Source organism: Anser brachyrhynchus (genome assembly GCF_964034855.1).
Source record: "Anser brachyrhynchus genome assembly, chromosome: 5".
Classification (NCBI taxonomy): Eukaryota; Metazoa; Chordata; class Aves; order Anseriformes; family Anatidae; genus Anser; species Anser brachyrhynchus.
In genome coordinates, this window is record NC_137699.1 from 45,493,218 (window position 1) to 45,515,294 (window position 22,077).

At 38.3% G+C, this 22,077-nt stretch overlaps 1 protein-coding gene across 1 annotated transcript in view; it reads left to right on the top strand.

Annotated features, from left to right (window-relative positions):
• LOC308196004 (uncharacterized protein) overlaps positions 1-22,077 on the top strand; it is a 214,890-nt gene that overhangs the window by 31,986 nt on the left and 160,827 nt on the right. Inside the window, exons 7-8 of the mRNA XM_080594358.1 lie at positions 669-2,957; positions 12,689-12,818. The gene's annotated coding sequence lies outside the window, so the exon portion shown is untranslated. The remainder of the gene's footprint in view (positions 1-668; positions 2,958-12,688; positions 12,819-22,077) is intronic.

Genomic DNA, 22,077 nt, shown 5'->3' on the forward strand with positions numbered 1-22,077 from the left:
AAATATGAACCTGTGTCTCCGTTGCAACTCCTAGCTGTATCTAAACAATGCTCTTAAAGGAAAGATATAACTGTATGATTTTTGCAAGATTTCTAGTTCATCCCTTCAAATGTATCACCTATGGCTTCTACTTCATTGGTGACTTATTTAGTTAAATTTCAGCCCACACACAGCTTATGTTCCACTTCTGATTTTGATATGGTATTTATTAAAACTATAATATGTTTGGTGAGTTTTGGACTTTTTATGGTTAGCTGGTCATGGTGTGGTCATGATAGCAAGTATGACATTAAGTTTATTAGAGAAAAGCAGCTTAAAGATCATTTCTTAGCATTTCCTGAAAGCTTATTTATATATTGTGCACTTCATTTTTTTTGTAAGTAGATATTCTTATTAGAGTCAATCTCCTTTATGTTATCCTTCCAGGGCTTTTAACCAGATACATGTGAAAATATATTATTACTTGAGTTTTCCTGACACGTTATAGTCCCTGTGTTTACAACTCATTTCTCCCTGTCTTCTTTCTTCTCCACCCTCCCTGTCAAGAGAATAAACAAGCCTTTTAAAATGCAAATATTGATATTTAAAATAATAGAGTCTTTTGTGCAAGAGAAATGTGAAGCCTGAAAGGAAACTGCGATTCGCAACTTTGGAATCTCTCTTTGTAGGAGCCCGAGGCTGACAATAAAGCTGGGTTTGTATGGAGAAACAGTGATGGGAGCAAGAAGATGGCAAAGATGTTCCATCTATTGTTTTCTGGACTGATAAAGATAAGTAACACCTAGGTTCAGCTGACTTTGTCTATATTCAGTGTTACTAAGCTCTGTGTTCCTTCTCCAAGTGTCATGTGTCTGGCAATTTTATTTAGTAGGTGAAGTGTCTGTCTAATGTAAAATTTGCAAAATACTTTGGATTTGGTTAGAGCAAGAACACCCTAGGCATGCAAAGTGGTTTGTTTAGAGTGTACACTGATCAGTGTTTTAATGAGGTCACTTGTCTGAAAATTTTACTTCATTTTTCCCAGCCTCCTTGTCAAAATAAATTTTGAGTTGTGTGATAATACCACAAGTCAGCAAGAGTTCTGAAGTAAATGTTTTTCTTAAAATGGGACAACCAGAAATAAAAGATGGTGTTTCAATCTCTAAACATAAATTTTAGTAGAATACAAACCAGTGAACTAAAACACAACACAGAAATTCTTGGAAGAAGAAATAAAGTTTTCAGGTTTGAGGGGATGAGACAGGCATAACTAGAGGATCTGAGAATCCATGTTTCCCCTTCTGTCTGTGTCCTTGTTATTTGGACCTATTTTTTTCAGCCACGCACTTGCTTTCAGGAGCTTTCCCATTGTGATAATGTTCATGAGGCCACTCTGGGTCCTGAAGAAAAGTTCCTTTTCCAGGTGACACCCTAAATTTATGTTCTTCCCAGTCTTAGGAGACTCCTAGTCCTGGTGAACCTGCTGCATGTACATCTTCTCTTTCAACTCTGTCCAGAATCCTCATCTGGTCCTTTGGTGGAGCAACCTGAGGATATCCCTGACTCAATGTCTTTCTCTTCTCTGCAACCTCCCAAAGAAAACTCTTAGTAACCAGAGGGTATTCTGGGAACAAAAGAGTGAAACAGATAATACTCTTCAACACAAGTAGTAATTTATTTTCAGGTCAAGTTCCAAAATTCATATTTTTTGACAATTATGTTTTAAACTCAGTATGCATATTTAGGATTAATATACAGCAAACCTCAGTAGCAACTGATAATTTTTTGGTGACGAGAAACTACTTTCTTCATATGATCTCCGATGAGTTCTTTAATATTAATCTTTTTTATGACATCGGTGCTAGAGTGGCATGAGGGTCATACATTTTCTTTGATTTTATTATGATGGATGTGTTATTAAGGCTTTGTAAATGACGTAAACTTCCCAATGACATAAAGAAGAAGGGCTTAGAAAGTTTATTGCCAAAGATCCATATTGTGTCTAGACCAAACATAGTAATAAAAAACCACAGAGAATAAAAATTAACCTGAGTGGAGTTCAATTCGCAGTAAACACAAATTAAATTGGGACAAATCAGTACAGTTTAAAAATATTGAATGAAAGAGAATAAAGTGCAGTCTTCAATTACTTTTTCTGCAGTCTGCAATTCAAGTTATTACACCTGAAGTCCACTTTACAGTAGGAAAATGAACCACAGCTGGTGATGGCTTTGGTGTGTGTAAATAAGGAATGCACAAAGACTGAAATGGTAGCGTAGGCTTAGATTGCCTGCCAAAAGCAAGGTAGGAGTTCTTTGCTACACATGTTGTGTAACTCAGCTCTGGACTTGTTTTAAGGCACTAAAAATTGAACACAACTAGAGATAAGCTAAAATGAGAAACACTGTTACTCTTTTTGTATTATTATATCTTGGTTGTCTGGATAATATTTTTCATTTGTGTGTTGAGGGTTAACACACCACTTTCTCCAAAGTCAGGCTGGCTGGCATAACTCAGGTAATTTTGTTTTGCTTTCCCCTATAGTGTTGTTTTTTGTTAAAGCCATCTGGGAAATCGACTGTCTCTCGTAGTGTAGGAATACAGGGGATGAGATTCTTGTGTTTTCTCTTCATGGCTTGGTTACACCTTTTAAACTTTTACTATAATTCTAGATTTTGTTAGAGGAAGGGTGGAAATGCATTCTGGGTTTATGAACAGCAGATATTTGTGGACCTTCAAGACCTTCAAGACTTTCTTTTTTGATGATTTTTTTGCTTCAGTAGTTCCTTCCTCTCTGACTTCCTTACATACTTGTTCAATACATTCTTTAGTGATTGGCAATTTTGTATCTTAGGTGGATGAAGATCTTCCTAACTTTCATCAAGCTTTGGGAGAGGTTGAATTCAAAGGGTTGCAGGCCTTCAGTTGTCCACTGCGTTCTCCAGACATCAGTCTGATGCATACTTCAACAACAAATGGTATGAGACCTGTTCATATAATGGAAACACTCAATTTTCCCATTTTCAACGCTAGGACTTGTAAAGGCTCTCCTCAAGAGTTGACAAATGCAATTCTGTGATCTTTCTTGAGTTTGTTGCTTTAGTATTTATGTTTTCTTTTAGGCTGCAGAATCATAATATTTGAAATATTATTCGTTGAATTACAAATAATATTACATAATATTGCAAATAAGATTTTTCATTGGAAGAAGAATCACATATATTTTAAAATATTCAAAACATAACTTGTTTTTATTTCAATTGGAATTAATGACTTCAGGGGCATGAAAAATCAGACCCTGACCTTAAGTGACTAGAGACATGAATCTTGTTGTTATGTCTCTACAGACCAATACACTTCACTATTTGCAGTACCCCAGCCTGATCTGAGTAAGCTGGAATATGTACAAATTTGCAGAGAGACTGAGTCCTATCAACAGAAGAGTTGCTTTACTGTGCCAAAGTCAGATGGCACCACCTCCTCTGGGCTCTCTGGTGTAACTCAGTACCAGAGCTAGGCTGGCTGATGGTGGCACTAGGATCCAGCCTGTAGTGCATACACATGCTTTGATTTTTCAGTGGAATGTGCATTTGTCAGGAAGCGTTCCAAGTACACCCAACAACTGTTTCCAACTCTCAACCTCTTTTTCAAGCAACATTTTTGTTCTCATGTTTTACTGCATGTATTAGCAGATTATTACTGTTTTAAAAAAAAAAATTGTGGATAGGCAAAACTCTCTCATTTACTGTTTTTGATTATGAAATAAAACTGCCTTTGAACCTCAGTCTGGTCTAATTACTGAATTATGCAACCAACTGATACAAAGCTTATTCCTGTAATAGCACGTGCATTTGATGGGACAGAGTAAAGACATGTGAAACTACCATGCTTAAGAAGATTATGTGCTTAAGCAAAATGCACTTGCTATGAGTAGAGTCCCTGCTATATTCACCACAGGTAGCAACGAGCTTCATCCTTTAGAAAAAGTGAAACAAAAGCCAAGTCCTTCAAGCATAGAGAAAGACAAGGGGGTCTTTTTCATATGGCTTTCTTGACTTTGACTGCCTTCCTACAGCTAATTCAGTGCAAAGGACAGAGGAAATGACCTTCCTTCTCCTCAGCAAATAATAGTTATGAGATACTTGTACTTACATAGAGCAATTCCAAGTATCTGGTAAGAACACTTCTATTTGAAGCTCAGTGATAGATTTTTGGGAAGCATAGGGATGCAAAGAAAAGCAGTTTGGGAGGCATCGTCATCATTTTAGAATTTAGACAGACCTCCCTCCCATCCTAATCAACTGGATGTGAGTCAGGGTGATCATCTGAGTATTTAGGCAGAACTGCCTCTGCTCACCAAATAATTTGGATATGTGTCAGTCAGAGTGATACGGAAATCATCCATCAAAGGAGTGCAGCATGCATGCAGTCCTCACTGCGCCAGCTTGAACCTGCCAGTCATGATTTCTCACCTCCTTATGAAAGTGCTGGGACTTTCACTGACTTTGATTTTTCTGAGCCAAATTGTCATCTGGTAGAAATCAGAATAGCTTCATTAAAGTCACTGGCACAATACCAAGTTACTTCAGCTGAAAATCTTCTCATAGCCCAGAGCATTTAAAGGCTGGGTCTGTAACTGTCCTTCACACACAATGGTGAGAAGAACTGGAATAAAAATCTGCTGAATGTTCTCTCCTTTTAAACCACAACTGGCACCAGCCACTAGCTATTCCTTGTAGATGAAGGCTGGAAATATCAAAAGCCTGTTGAAATGGATGAACCGCTTTCAGGCTTAGACTGCATTTAGTTAGATTTTGGTGGTGCTGCTGGCAAGTTATTTGAGATGTTCCTACTTTGCAGTTATTCTAATGACCTCAGGGTGCTAAAATATATAAACATTCTTGTATAGCTCACAGTTCCCTCTCTTTTACCCTGTCTTCCCCACATACTTCCTCAGTGAGCATGTATTAGACATCAAATAAAGATTCTCAGCTGCTTTTCATATATATTTGTATACATGAACTATATATTTAATACATATACATTTACTTATATATTTTATTTTATATTTGACAGACATTATATATTTAATTTTCAGTAACTGTCAGTGTGCAAACAGCACGAACACATGTCTTCTTACTACGATTATAAGTTGGAAAGAGGGACTTTGCCTGTATTGGGCATGTGTCATGAGATCCCTTGGAAATGAGCTCTGGAAGACAGAGACAGCTATTTTTACACTACATTTCACAACATGAGACAGTTTTAATCTCTAAATCTGAAATATCCAAATGACCCTGGACTGCTTGTTTTAGATTAAAGCAGTAATTATCCTTTTTCCATGCAGCAGTGATATTCTATCCTTCATCACAGTGTGCATCACAGTCATAAAGCGGACACAATAAATAGTTAAGGAAATTTGTAAAAAGAAACTGGCATTACTAAGTAAACACATTTAGTGAAGTGAGATTGGTGTTGACATGAAAGCACTCATCAACTGCAAGAGTAGGTATAGGGAACCAGATTTCTCCTGTGATCTCGTCTGCCAACGACCCTTGATACCAGCTGGAGACATGGTGTGCAGAATTCAGCAAGTGCTTGGTAGTCAAACTGCTGGCACCACATAGTCAAAAGTACCATCTGAAACCTGACAAGTGAGAACAGAAGGAGTTCCATGCCTGCATGAATTATACTGAAGCTCCTTGAGATATCACCTGAAAGGTGTGGAAACAACTATCATTACTCACATGCAGGCAAATACAATTTTGCCTTCCTGTGCTGGAGCTGTGTCTGACATTGTCTCCTCTGCTAGGGATGTACTAAACCACTAGCCATGGCTGAGCATGGAGTAGAGGCCAAACACACTCTATTTTGACATAATGAACTTAGTTAAAAGATAATTTTCAGATTCCAGGAAAGAACAAGAAAAGCCAAGGAGTTTGAGGAGTTTCTGATAAACTGTTTCAGTTGAGAGTCATAACAATATAAATAACTGAAATAAAAATATAAACACAAGTATTTTAGCAGAAGAGTGATCCTTTTGGTGAAACCACTGTTCAGCTGTGTATCTGATTTAGTATCAGGTGTCCTTCTGCTTGTCTTCTGGTACGAGAGGAAAGGAGAGAACTTTGTTCATATTCTGGGAGTGAAAACACTAGTGAAATGCAGCAGAATGCAGACATTAAAGTTAGCTAATAGTCACGTGCATGAAAAGGAGCTTTATAAGAAATTGTTCACCGTGGATTCTGAAGAATGAACAACTATGTGAATCTACACAAAAAAGAAGCAGAATTCAACAAATTAATTATTAAATTTCGATTCTTTCATCACTGTATTTCACTATAGCCTAATTTTTCACTTGAGCTGCAGACGTCTTAGAAGTCCTTTGGGAATCCACTGTTAAGAGTATGGAGTATCCAGAACTGGTATGAGTCCACAGGTTTTCTGAGGCTAGGTTGTCTGGGATTCACTGTCTGCTGACATACAGATCTGTCTAAGCCAGTAACCAAAGTGATATGATGTTAAGCTAAAATTAAATTATCGAGTACTATCTTCCTCTTTAAAGTTCCTTCTGTCTGCAGGACTCTGTGTTTTCTGTAGGAGGCTTTGTCAGCTATAAATGAACAAACTCACATCTCCTGTTCTTTTTTTTATGTGACAGAATTCAGTGTGAGACTGTTAGCTGACCTATGCCATATTTCCCATCATCTAAAATCATTCCCTTTACTCTGTCCTTAACAGATTTTAAATCTTAAGTTCTCATCCAGGAGTAAAAAACTTGAAATTATCCCAGACTTATAGTGGGGCAAAAACATGCTGTCAGCAGCAGGTGGATAGCCTTTCACTGCAGGGCATGACTCCATAAATCACCTTGTATTACAGCAAGATAAGAGGGTACATTTGAGTGGTAAGAATAACAAGCTTCTCTGTACAGTAAATGCAAAGAAATTTCAGGTAGCTTTCCTTGTATACCTTGTTCTGTGGTTTTATAACATGGGAAGAAACAGCAGTTGAAAAAAATTTATCTACCAAGCCTCTCTAATCTAACAATTTGTTAGTCTTGATTCTTGTACGAAAAATTAGTATTTTTGTGTGTTTCAAAACAGATTTAATACAACTGTAGTAGATAATTACATTCCAAAATGGTAGGCTAAATCTGTCCTAAAAGCAAATTGCAACCTTTTCTGAACAGCACCGGTAAGGGTGTGGCTTGCAGCAGGAACCAGGACAGGATCTGGTATACTTCCTACACTCGTGCACACATAAGCATGTGCCAAGGAGGCCATGGCTGTTTCTACCAGGACAATGTCGACCAGACATACAAACTGCACAGCACTCACATGCGTTCTGATAACAACCATACAAAATTTGTGTGCTTCTTTTTTGTTACTGAAACTTAGCTACTGCTATAGCAATTCATAAGAGTATAACTGTGCACTACTGTTCATGACAGAATGAAAAATAGCAGTTTAAACCATAGGAGCAATTTGGGCCAAGAGTACACTATAACTACCTTGGCTGCTCATATACTAAGAAGGTGAATGAATATCCTTGTTCTTTTCAAAAGTGCTATGGATATTTAGTTGAACAAAAGTTATCTGAGCTGCTAAAACCTATTTGAATAACATTTGCTTGGATCACAGCCTATGAAGATGCTATTATACAGGGGTGAAGAGCCCTCCTTTGAAACAGGCAATATCACTATGATCTCTCCTTTTTTTTTTTCTTTCTTTCTTTCCTTTTTTTTTCTTTTTCTGTCTCTCCTTTTTTTTTTTTTTTTTTTTTTTTTAATAGGTGCAAATGATATTTTCTTTTCCTAAATTAACTGTTAATTTATGAGATTTTAGATTCAGGAAGCTGGGTAAAAGTAATTTCCATAAGCTAGTTGACAATTAGTTGACAATTGCTCTGCTGCCAACATATCTTTATAGTCTTCTGTAGATCAATTCCTTGCCAGGCATTTGTTACACTGGAATTAGGCTTTTAATGCTCAGCAAGAAAAATTTCCAGTATAGCTTTAGCTAATGAGCGTCTCTAGTAAATGCTAGATGCCCTTCTTGCCCTACTCTAGCCTTCTGGCTGGTGCATACTGTTCTGCCTGGATCCTGGATTTTGCATCCCATGCCTTGCCTTTTTCTTTACTGCCTGACTTTTGCTTCCAGACTGTGATTCTTGTTTCTGTCTTAGTTCATTTTTTTTCCTGAGCTTGGTCCCATCTTCTCTCACAAAACCCTTCCCTTTACCACACTGTGAAAATTTTGGATTGTTTTTCTGGCTAACAGCCAAACAAGGCAACGCAGTGTCCCCTGTAGATTAATAATATTCCTTACACTCCAGTTGGACAGAAAGAATGTAAAATGGTCCTGTATCTTGCCTACGAAGGAGTGAGATGTAGGGAGCTGGAAATGATACAGATTTCTTGCACCTTATGTGTGGGTGCAGGAGGGGAAATAACTAGATGCCTGGTCTGCACAGTAGTTCCAAGTCCAGTCAAGTTCTTCCAAGGTATACATTTTCAGTGTAATGAGGGAGACTATTTACGGAAGAGATTATGTCTAAATTGTTCTTTGCACACATGGCTCTGCTCTGACCACCTGTCCTTCAATGCCTTCCCTCAGCATGCTTAAAGCATTTTAACAAACAACAAGAACATCACACGTGTTTGTGAGGCTGCATCCAGACACAGTATTAATGGAGCTGTGAAATGAAGGGTGAGAAAAGACAAAGCATACTTTCCTGCTCCTGAATCTTGTAAATTTGATCTTTTCTTGTATTTAGCAGAACAAACTGTTGAAGGATGTGCTTTCTGCTATTCAGTAGTATACCAGCCTCTCCCCAACCCAACAAAGCCAAACCTCATAAGCCAACTGTAAAAAAAATAGCAACTACAAGCATTAGTCCATTCTGGATTTTTTTTTATTATTATTTTTTATTATTAAACTAGACTTTTTCTAATAATAAGCAACATATTTCACATATATTTTTCACTCTCATCTACAACTAATTCTTCCCTAAAGCCTCTGCCTTATGCAGATGAATGCTAAGGTTGCACATGCAGTACAAGAAAGTGCAAGAAAGCTCTAGTCCAAGTGTGTTATCACATCATAGTGAGCTTCAGTAAAAACACAATATAATGCTTAGATCTGCATGGAGGCATACAGATATTTTGCAATCCTACAATTGAGGTAAAGACATTAACAATATAGGATGTAATTGGCTGTTAATACAAGCAAATAGGCAAGTCCAGAAAGCTTTGTACTTTCTGAAGTTTTCCCTCAACAGCCTTGGGATAGGCTTTGCAGAGAATATGATTTTCAAAATAATTTTCCCTGAAGAATTCATATCCTTTGGAAAAACAGATTTAAAAGCTACTTTAAAGTTAGTATGATTATTTATGTGCTACACACCTGCAGTGAAATACCAAAGAGACCTACAGGTACACCTGGTGTTCACCTCAAGGCTCTAATTTGATATGATTTCTCCAAGGCAGCTTGATTCTCTTGAGAATTAATTACAGCCTGTTTGTTGCAGACTCTGCCTCTCAGTCAGCGTGTGACAGCTTGCAGTGACCTTCTTGTTCCCTCTCCAACAACCAGCTCTTTTCAACATATTTGCATCTTTTGGTCACCTAGCTTTGTCATCGGGATTGGCAAAGCAGGTTCATGTTTTCCAACTTTTCACGTGGCTATTTTTGTCTTTCTGTGTTCTTTGTTCTTGTCATGAAAACACTTGGAAGATCCTGGTGTTGTTCTAAACCAGAAGGAAAACAAATATAATCACTCCTTTTTTATCTATGGAAGACTTCAAGAACCTGTGGATGGCCTAGGAGTGACTGTCATTCAAAGGTGCTGTGTAAAGGACCTGATGTGAGTTATTAATATTATTTCTTTGGAATTCTATGAGGTCCAAGAGCATTTCGGACCAAGTCTACACAGTACTAAGGACAGACATATAGAGTTCACTGATACCAGTTTTACACAAAAACAACCTTAGTGATTTAAATAAATTATAACAATTTAATATAAGGCTCATAGTTAATGAAAATCTTTACTACACGTTAGGATGAATGGCCAAACAAATTCCAAATTATCAACACTTCTTACTTATTTGGACTTGTAATCAATCACTAGATATAAAGAAGTTTCTGTAGTCTGTTTCTTTTCCCACATTACAGCCATTTCTATTAAAATAGGAATGTATCTAAAGTACACAATTCAAATTTTATCTGTATGCCTTTATACCACATATGGTGACTTATTTCCAGGATTATATTTGTATTCCTGCAAATGATACTGCTAGGCAAAAACTTGCATCACTGTCTTAAAAGCTCTAGCTTAGTTTTATTTTGTTTTATTTTATTTTATTTTATTTTATTTTATTTTATTTTATTTTATTTTATTTTATTTTATTTTATTTTATTTTATTTTATTTTATTTTATTTTATTTTATTTTATTTTATTTTATTTTTTTTATTTTATTTATTATTTTATTTCATTTTGAATTATACTTCTGAGTGTATTAGAAAAAACACAATAACCTTCACTTGCTTTATGGTTGTAAAATAACTGGATTTATGTTGTAGGATGCCGTTTTACTTTGGTAATAGCTTTAGCAACTTCTGGAAAAAAATTATCATATATCACTTGAATTGAAATATTTCTGGATGCTGAACACAAGAACTGAGATATACTCCACTGATATTTAAAAGAGAAAAAAAGGCTTTTAGTGAAAGGAAGCTAAGTAATGTCTGCTTTGTTCTTAGACACATTGATGATAAATATCACAGACTGAATAAAGCACATAATCTAAACACAAGAAATCGCTGATACTTCTGACAGTGTATTATAATCTTATCTATGTTAAGGGCCCAACTGAAAAAGACAGGAACTTATGTGTTATATTAATAGGTGTTGTATTAAACAAACAAAACAAAACAAAGAAACTCCGGAAAGGGTTCTGAAGAGTCACCTACTTCATTCCTTATACCAGGCATCGTCAAACTGTACCTCCACAGCCTGACTGGAACAGCTGGTCAGGCTTGGAGGACTAGTAAAGAACTTTAGCATTTTTCCTTTTGGGCAGCACTTTGTTACAGGGAAAGGGACAGAATCTGCGAAAGCTAAGAGGTGGAAAATATGGACTCCCACATATAAGATAAACCTTGGGACATGTGTACAGAGAAATCCTCTCTTTTTCCCTTCCCTTCCCTTCCCTTCCCTTCCCTTCCCTTCCCTTCCCTTCCCTTCCCTTCCCTTCCCTTCCCTTCCCTTCCCTTCCCTTCCCTTCCCTTCCCTTCCCTTCCCTTCCCTTCCCTTCCCTTCCCTTCCCTTCCCTTCCCTTCCCTTCCCTTCCCTTCCCTTCCCTTCCCTTCCCTTCCCTTCCCTTCCCTTCCCTTCCCTTCCCTTCCCTTCCCTTCCCTTCCCTTCCCTTCCCTTCCCTCTCTGCTCTGCTCATCTCAAGGTGTTTCAGCTTGCTTCGAAACAATGTCTTTTCTGAAGTGGAATTTCTCATACAGGACTAATCAATGTCATCTAGCAGTTGAGGACAGACATGAATCATCCTCATGACCTCATTAAGGATCACTTCACTCATAGTGTGAAATCAACAGAGTTGAGATTTTGTAATTGTTTCCCCTTCCCTATATTACCTAGACCTTTGCTTCTGATTTTCAGTGGATTCTTGTGAATTTACTTGTTGTCAAAAAAAGGTAACTCTACTGTGATTTTTGATTTCTCAAAACTTTTTCATGTGTTTCTTAATTAATCCAAGGAGCAGATTGGCTAGTCTCATTAACTTGCTGAGAAAAGATAATGAAGTATCTTTTGCTTTAGCAAGGAAATAGTAATGTGTAAAGAAAATGGAAGATGTTTTTGTTGCAGGATTTTTTTTAATGTGAGGGACAAGTTCTGAGGTTTCTGTGATTAATAGACATAATTAGTTTACAAAGGCTGGGAAACAAGGTTATCTGATTTTGTGATTTACTCTACACCATCGCTGGCCAAAATCAATACGATAATGATCAGCTTTTGCCTCAATGTGGGGTTGGAGAAGAGGGGCAGAAAAGAAGTTATTTATAGATTTTCCCTTTGGTCACCATCCATGTTATAGCTGAGGATTGTTAAGGTTGGCCTTAGATGCTGCAGAATGTTTTCCTTAGAGTACCTATTGCTCACTGTTTTTTGAAAAGTAGCTGAAAGTCCTTCTTCCAAGGCATACTTTATCACCTGCAGTAAGGTGACATATCACTGTCAGCCTTGCGGATCAGTGTTATATGATAGCTACAGAAAATATTTAAGAACAAAAAAGGCCTATATGTCTCTGTGTTTCTTTAGGAGCCTTTGATAGCAGTGCAGCTTTAAAATAACTGCTGAAATAGGAGTCTACACCATCACTGACAGAATAGAACTTCTGGAATAGCTAGCCCAAGATGAGCAAGCTATCGCTGAAGGAACTCATATTCAGACATAAAGGTCAGGATTATCAGGCTAAGCATCGACAAGAGAAAGAGATCTAGCAAAAGAACTTTATGTATTTAAAAGGTTCAGCTAACAAGCGTCACATCACTATCTCAAAAAATGAAGACTAGAAAGGATCACTAAATAGAGTCCTTCATGATCTGGCTAGCATATCATATTCAATGGTTGATGGAATTGACCTGAGATCAGTTTGAATTTTGTTTTTACTAAGTTTTATTTGCATTTGATTTCAGGAAAAAGGCATCAATCATTACAGATCCTGAATTTTTACCTGTTTGATACAGCATTTGATGTGGCTGGGAAGAAGACTGAAAGACAGTTTCACAGATTTGTCAAACTTAAAATAAAAGCCTCTACAATTGGGTAAGTGTCAGTGTCTGAGGATCAGCTTTATCATGAATAAAGGAAAAACGTGTCATATTTGACACTCACACCATATTCCAATCATTCAAAAAATGTTCATGTTACATGATATCTCTTACCTATGCTGTTTACATATGCACCATGCTTCTCTGCTAAGTGATGAGAGCTTCTTTTCTGATGCATTTCTATCCATCTGAGTATCTTGGGTTTGAATATCTCTGGGATATTTCAACTGTTAAAATAAGTTATTTTTTAAACCATATAATATGCATGGGAAACATCTAGCATGCATGTCTGCTGTTCAGAGTACTGCCGCATAACCATGCAAGCTCTGAACAAACTCACAGGGTACTGGAAGTAGCCTTCTAGCTACTGAGTTCTGAGAGCAGATTCCCCATGATTAGACAGCCATGGTCCGCCATAATACCTTGCTTAGAGAGTGCTCAGATTTATTTACATTGCAACACTGTGTATAGTGCTGGCTGGTCTATTTTGAAAATTTTAACCAGAGTCAGACAAGTGACAAATAGCCTTTGGAAAGAAGGCTTTGAAAACCAAAGCCTTCAAGGACAGGACCTTTGTCAGCAAGGGTAAATGTGTCCACAATAAACTGCCTGCTCAAAGTACTGCTAGGTTAAGTGTACATTGTAAAGAGCTGTATTGTCCGCTAATAAAGCACTCCATACATGCGGCTGTCCCATGAAGCTTTTTTTAACAATCTTGAAGACTGCTTAAAGTATTTTGTAGAACAATTCTTGCAATAGTGAGAAATTTCCCTTGAATTATTCACTTGACAGCTGGAGATGCAGCTGTTAAAAACAGCTCTGTAGGAAGAAAAGGAATTAAAATGGGTAGGGAGAAAAATAATGATATACCAAGGAAATGGAGAAAATGAGGAGTTTGTTTGAGTGAAAGAAGCCTGCACAGCGGAAATGTGCTATGGAGGGTGCCCAGCAAAGGCACATTTTTTAGCATTTTCTCATCATTTTTTTCCCCTCTGTAACTTGTACACATTCGGGGAGGGGAAGCAGAAAGCAATTTATGCAGCTCGATATCAGATTGCGCTTTCCTGACGAGGTCCATCACCCTTAGAAGCTGTGAGTGTTTGAGAAGGTGGTGATGCTTGCAAATCAGCGAGCAACAGAAGAAACAGTGAGCAATCTGCTTTCTTTTTAATCTGAAAGGAAATACGAGGCTCCATTTAGGATGTTTTTATTTATTTATTTATTAACTAGTGCATTACATAAATAATAGTCAGGTAGCATTTTGTTAATATTTCATATGATATCATTCATTTATAGGTTTTGCTACTGACATTATCATGATACTTCAGAAATCAGTCAAGGCACTCTGTTGTGTCAGGAATTTTACAGTTAAGTAACAAAGCTTCTATTCCAGAAAACTGGCTAAAAGGCAGGATGTGTTAGGTGTACCAACCAGGCCAATGGACAAAAAAGCGGACTAGGATTAAAAAAAAAAATAAAAGAAAAAAAAATTAAAAAAAGAGGACATGGATAAAAGACATAGAACTGATTAGAAAAGCAAAACTCCAGCAAGGTAGCCCAATACAAGGCTTGGTAAATCTCATAACCTGATTCATATTCATAGGGAACTACAGCAAACAGGTGAAGGGCATTGCTTAGGACACATCTTACTTATTAAAATGTAGAGCTTGGATCTCAGTAAGAAAATGAGAACTCACAAATTGTTTAAGTTTTCAAGTGAAAAATAACAGGTTTGTAAAGAATTGCAGTGAGAACATGTTGCTTCTGGGACAGGTGCAAGAAGGTGAGAAGTGTTTGGATAAGAGATCTACAGCCTTCTTCTGATCATGCTGAGCTCAGTCACTAATATCATTAGATATTAGTGATATCTAATCTTCTATCAGTGGTTGGAGAGAGGGAGATGTTTATATCCTGGTCACTCAAACTATTCTTGAGTTGTTTTACTTGGAGTTTGGCTTTAGTTCTCTATATTATTGTAGAAATGACTCTGCCATGTTAAGTAGAGGTGCAATGGCATACATCTGGTATAACAAAAGAACTGAGCTTGACTGTGTGTAACTGAGGATTACATACACTCTTTGCTTTTGATTTGAACGGATTGCTTGTTGCTGCTGCAGAGGTGTCTTTTCTCAGCACGTAGATGTGATGTATTTTCTGCAAAATAATATGTATTTGCAATCTGAGCCATTCTCAGAAATCTCTAATTATCAAACCCTGAATCTATGGGCAACCTCTCCACCCTTAGGGAAGAACTCTGACATATACATGCCTCAGCACCGTACACAAGCAGTGAGCCTATGATTAAAAGCCCTGCACCAACCACTGGTTGCAGATGGGGTTAGGGTAAAAGAGGAAATTAAGAGATACTCCAAAGTCTGGCTGTTGAGGCAGGGAAACCAAATAAACCCCTGCACCTTATTATAATGCCCTGGATGTTTTCACTGAATATCAGTAAATTGCTCAGGGGAATGTGCCCATTGGCAGTCGTAAGCTTTCAGCAGTAGACAAGAGTTCCATCCCACTCCAGGCTCACAGTGATATTGCACTCTGCCATCTGTCTCTCTAACAGCCTTTGTGGAAAGTCTTGTGCAGACAGAGGGGACTGCTTCTCCAGCCAAAATATTGTTTGTAATAGATAGACTTAGTGGGAAAAATTGGACACTTAGGCTTTGCTGGTGAAACCTAGTCCTTTAATCCTATAGCTTTCATTGCTTCCATAGCTTCCATTGATAGGGCCAAGAAATCATACTGTATACAGAAGACTAAGGCTGTCAGCAAATGTCAGATGTTAGACCTCTACCTTTCAAATTAGGATAGACAAAAAAGGACCTGCTCAATGTGAGGTTTTTCCCACAGTGAAGGTCCCAAAGGAGAGTCTTGGTGGAGAATTCTGCATTCCATTCACTGGGACATTTGGTAGGATTCAGCTTTGCCTCTCCTTTTCTTCTTGTGTCCGTGAATTTTGATTGCATTTTTTATTAAAGGACAAGGTCTAATTGCTACTTGAAAGAATGTTGAATCATTATTATGTAGCTCATTTAGACATGTGCCTTTATTCATAAATCCATTGTCTCTTCCTTTACTTCTTCAATCCTTATTTGTTGCTGTAATTTAATCTTATTGTTCCTCAAACCAAACTGCTTGTTTCTTACAACAATTGACCCTTGATTCATTTACATTCCTGGTGTCCTCACAGGCAAAAGGATTGTATGGTATCTACTTACCAGCTACTAAGTGGATCTCAGGATGTTTCTTGAGCATATGGTTCTGTTCCCACAGGTAATCAGCCAAACTCACACTAGTTTTAGTGAGGCAGAATTGTTTCCCAAAGGTATCACTTAACTTTTCAGACCAACAGAGGATGATTATCAACCCAAAGAATGTAGGTCTGATCAACCTGAAAGTGTGGCACAGAACTACGTTTGAAAAGAAGCAAGGTATAACTATGCTTCAGGACTAAGACTTCCCCAAGAGTGAGATATATTACACAGATTTTTAAAACCTAACATTATTACCAGTCTTTTGAAGAATGCTTGGGATTCAGTATACAACTTCCCTAAAGAGGAAGAAAAACAGTTTCCTTTAAAGATTTTTTCTGTCTTTTTAAAAATTCTGGTTCTTGTGAGTTAAATGATCTGTTACTAACATTTTAGCAAGGGCCTTGAGAGAGTAAAATCTATTTTCTTGAACTTCAGCTATCTTTGAAAAACAAGCATAGTCTAATTCTAAAGATGAATCACTAGAGGGAAATTTGCAAAACATCCAATTCACTAGGAGTTGTAGCTTCTACTTCTGGCAAATATTTAGAGGAGACACTCCTATTCCAACCTCTGGAATTGGAAGACACTTTCTAGTTTCCTAAAATTTTAGTGTAATTTCAAAGTGTTTTACAGGAATAATAGACAAATAGAGGCAGTGCCCTGGGAAATTCACAGAGACCATAGTTTGCTAGGCAGTGATGCCAGTGGCAGTTGGTACGATGCTGAAGTCAGACTGGGGCCAAAACCTCAGATAAGGAGCCATGCTGGAGAAAACAGAAGAAAGCATTCCGGGAAACAAGACAATGTCCATGCTTATCATCTCATGCCCTGCCCCCACCCCTGATTAGAGGAAGCATAGGACGAATCTATCCCAGATGTATAGAGCAGACTAAGTAGTCTACCAGAAAGCTGAAGAAGGGTGTCTATCAGGTAGAGGGACAAAAACAGTTCCCACATGTTCTTCACCCTTTCCTTCAGCTTATCCCAGGCCAGCTCTTCATTTTGAACAGATTAGCACCCAAACCTCTTTTTCCTGTCTGGCACTTCGGTGCTTGTTAAGACTGTTCCCTCTGCCTCGCTTGCAGTTGGGCCAGCTGCAGTCTGTGACCTTCTGGTTCTGCACAGGTTGCTGCATTTGGAAAAAGCTCATGCTTTGGCATCGGTTCATCTTGCTCCCTTCTGGTTTGCTCATAGGCCTAGGAGTCTGGCAAATCTTTGTAACTCACACCTCCAACTGTAGCAACTGTAACAGATGCAAGTTTTACTTTCTCTGCCATTCTCAACTGCTGAATTGAATTTAGTTCGGGTTCTGCAGAAGTTGGAACACTTTTTTTTTTTTTTTTTCTCTTGGTTTGTGTGCATCTTGCTTTCCTGCTGATACTGACAAGGCAGCATTTATTGGCCTCAGAAGGGAAAAAGGCATTGCCTTTTCCCTTTCAAGGACAGCAGCAAGACTCTGAATTCAAATTTGCTTGAAGGGGTGAATGAATGTGTGAATTCACATTGGAATCAACCTGGAACTGTTTTGCTTGATAGACCAGATATTTTAATTAGGTTTAAATTTACTGCAACATTTTTAATAATAGGGAAATGTAGAATGATTTTGTATTCTATTTTTTTATTTTTGGTTGTCACAAAATTGTATGATTATCACTACAGTTACATTTTGTGTGCTCTCTAACTATGTATGCTTAGCATATGTTTTTATGCATTGACATCAGATGATGTGCTGGATAGTGAGATAAAATAGTGGATAGCTAGATAAAACCAGCAAGTAAGGATCTGTTGACTTTTTATTATTATTATTATTTTTCTTAAAACACAGATGTTAAATCTAGTGTCCTGGGTCAATTCCAGCTTGGAGAGCTGATCTGTACCAAGTGAAATTCTCCTATTCATTCAAGGCATCTATCATATTATTTATCTTCCTGGCTTAATCTGTAGTTATGTTGTTTGTGGTTAAAGAGTTCCTTCTGCACCAACACAGATATGACTACGTTTCAGCAACAGATAAACCAGTTCTCACCTAAAGTCTGTAAATCTGCTAGTGCTTGCCTTGCCATTCTCTTGGATCAAAGCAAGTGAATTGATATGATGTTATCCTTCACCCTCATCTGAACCTTCACAGCAGCAGGAGTGCAGACAGCGACTGAAGGGCTCAGCAGGTGCTGCTATAGAACATCTGGTGAGCTGTGTTGAGACAGGCTTCCAAGTGGTGCTTTCTGGGGGAACTGCTAGAGGTACTTGCACAGGTTATTTTTATCTGAATAAATAATGAAGAGAAATTATTTCGGCAGGAAGGCAATGTGTGCACAACGACAAAACTGATCATGTCTGGCTGCTGAGGCCATCTTTGGATCTGTTTGCAGGACCACTCTCTCCTATGCTATGTATAGGAGCACACTGGGTGTACACTCAGCTGGACTGGTGCATGTAGATGCCCAAAGAGGAAGACAGATGTTGACAAATAATCTCTGAAATGGAGGGAAAGTAGGGAACTTCAGAAACGGGAAGGGAAGGGAAGGGAAGGGAAGGGAAGGGAAGGGAAGGGAAGGGAAGGGAAGGGAAGGGAAGGGAAGGGAAGGGAAGGGAAGGGAAGGGAAGGGAAGGGAAGGGAAGGGAAGGGAAGGGAAGGGAAGGGAAGGGAAGGGAAGGGAAGGGAAGGAAAGGGAAGGGAAGGGAAGGGAAGGGAAGGGAAGGGAAGGGAAGGGAAGGGAAGGGAAGGGAAGGGAAGGGAAGGGAAGGGAAGGGAAGGGAAGGGAAGGGAAGGGAAGGGAAGGAAAGGGAAGGGAAGGGAAGGGAAGGGAAGGGAAGGGAAGGGAAGGGAAGGGAAGGGAAGGGAAGGGAAGGGAAGGGAAGGGAAGGGAAGGGAAGGGAAGGGAAGGGAAGGGAAGGGAAGGGAAGGGAAGGGAAGGGAAGGGAAGGGAAGGGAAGGGAAGGGAAGGGAAGGGAAGGGAAGGGAAGAAAAATAAACATAGAAAAGGAATTGTGTTAGTTTCTGATATCAAAAATATAAAAGCAAACACTGATTCTGTAATTTTTATTGTTTTTACAGTAGAATTACACTCCGTGTTGGTATGCAGTCTCAAATCCATAAATGTTATCATTGTGCAATGGGAAATCTGTATCTCAACTGATTTATGCTCTGGTAGAGAAGGCTTAGTATGGAGAAATCTCATTCAAATCTAGTCACATATCTAAACCATGTAAAAGATCAGCTTGAAGAAAGCTTGGGTGCCTGAAAACTTTATTGTTTCCCTTTTCCACATTTCCCAGAGTTTATTGGGAGGATTAAAAAAAGATATTGCCTCTGCTTACAGATCCTGCCTTGCTCAAATCACTTATAACTGGTAAAGGTAATTGATGTGCACGTTTGTCAGTGTTGTTCAAGCCCTGAGCTGTGCTCCATTTCTGAAGCAGTTGCATCACAGTTGCAGTTGCAGTTGTAGTGAATGACACAACTGATGGCACACCACTGGGTGGCAAGCACTGGAAGATTGTCCTTAATATTTCCCAAGTGACGTAAATCAGCACAGTGATAGTTAGATCAACAGAACTATAACGATTTGCACTGACTAATATTTTAAATGGCCTGGTAAGTTCTTTGAGAGGAAAGGGACTGGGGAAAAAATTGAAGAGTTAAGTCATCAAATAGCAATATCATAATTTTCCCAAGTTTTAAAACTCCCAGTGGAAAAGCTATATGGGAGACTTAACAGCAAGAAAAAGCACTAAAAAGCTTTTTCTGTGGAAGATGTTATGCCTGTTAGAATAACTTAATTAACTGTTTAGAGCCATTAAAAAGCCTACACAAGAGTGTAATGAAAACTGCTCCATGAGACATTCTGGAGTTGGATCAGAATTCCAAAAATCTAATATGGCTCCTGTCTGTGCTGCAAAATGCAATTTATTTAAGCAATTAGTGGTAAGGGATACTAAAAATTAGATCAGTCTGACAGCAACAGAAAGTTAATGCTTCTCCTCCACTGCCTCTTGCCACTTGTGTTTTCGGAATAGACTTTGAAAGAAGGCATAATGACAATAAAAAGGTTATAACAACACATGAGGCTGAATTCAGTTATTGCAGCACAAAGCTGTTTGAATTCAGTATTTCTCAATTGTCATAATGAACGAAACAACTTTAAAGCTGCTTTTTTTTTTTTTTCTACATATGATTTTAAATTCAGTTATAGATAAAAAAAAGAGTTGACAGCTAACACTGTTGGGATAACAGCTATTATGACAGAAGAAAATAAACAGAAGAAAATCTGTACATGTTGTCTTTGGTTTTACAATGGTATTTGAACCCTTATGTTTATTTAGAGTACCAGTAAGACCCTTTCCCCACTAAACACTTCTCTGCTACTGTATAATCTGAATACCTTTAAGTTGTTGGATATGCATGTGCCTCTAGCTAACCAACACTGCTGTTTCATCAGCAGATTAAGTTAATAAACTCTGAAACTGCTGTCCTACCTTTTACTTCATCCTGGGTACTCTGTCTTATTTCTGCATCCTTCCCCCCCACTCCCTTGTGATCCCATTCTGGCATTAGCATTTGTGGCCATGCAGTGAACTAGAGCAAGTTATGATTAACTTTTTTTCCTGAGGCTCATTTCCTCGGTCCAGCTCACTCACTGCTATACACACTGCTGTGCTGGCACAAGAGAAGAAGATATGGGAATGAACAATTGGAAAAAAGGCAGCCAGAAAGACCCTTCTCTTGCAGCAGCAGTGATGGCAAATATCAACTCAAACTCTTGGAACTACAGTCTAAATTAATTTCAGTAAGTCACATGAAGCACAGTTATAAGGCACAGCCTAATGCATCATTGGCATTGCTAGGGAGGAATCCTACTCCACCCTGCTGCTTCACCCTTTTCTTCCTCCCAGGCCCAGCCATGCCACTTTCTTGAGCTGGCTTCGGTTCTTGCCAGACTCAGCAGTGAGCTGATTTGAATTCCTAAACCAACAGTCACCTGCGCACAAAAAAAAAAAAAAAAAAAAAAAAAAAAAGGAGTTCTGCAGGTTACAGAGTTTAATTGCCTCAAAAAAGTCCTTGACAAGGACCAGAACTGGTATAAAGGAGGGCATTGAATCATATAGTCAAGAGAAGGAACAGGTACTCCCCTTTTTGACAGTGCTGAACTGCTACATTGGCTTAGAAATAATGGGTACAAATAAACCATTATATTAAACATTCCCAGGAACATTCCCAGACAATTAGGCCAACTGGCACACAATGGCCCATTGACCATGCTAACAAACTCCTGTAAACTCCAAAACAGGCTGGCTGCATGCAAACTGCCTATTGGGAAATGTCCCTGGAATGAGCTATCCTTGGGAGAGAGTTAGTTATGACCTGCCAGAATTGTAACAGGGAATGTTTTAATAGTTTTCTAGTGTGGATGGTTGAGTTCCAGTGCTTGGGAATATTCCCAAATGCTTTACATGTAGCCAGTATGTCTGACACTATAGGAACACAGATCTCTAAATGCTAGAGATTTGCTCAATAGTTTAATGCCCTTAAACTTTGGTTTGTAGTGTACTTTCTTGGGAGTGCTGGAGGTGCCTGCATTTGAACACATACATGCACTTTGGAACACTTTAGGCACTGGGCTTCTGACAACATTAGTGGCCCTTATTCTGTTTTTCCTATGGATTTTGCTTATATTAGACATTCACAAGTTTAAGCTTGTTTAACTCCAGGAAAATAGTCCAAATACTGAAAGAAACCTTTCTTTGACCATCAGTGTCCATATTTTCCTTTTCTTTTTTTCTTCTTCTTTTTTTTTTTTTCCCTCCTACCTAATCTAAGCAATTGTCTGGATTCTGAGTGTCTTTATCCTTAAGTAATTAAATATTCTAATTTCTGATCAGTTAAATGTGGAGATGGAGAGTGCCAGGTAACATCAGTTACCACAGATGATCTGGGGTCTTCCTACATTCTGCGGGGTCATTAAGACACCTATAACTTAGTTACATGTGAGTGAA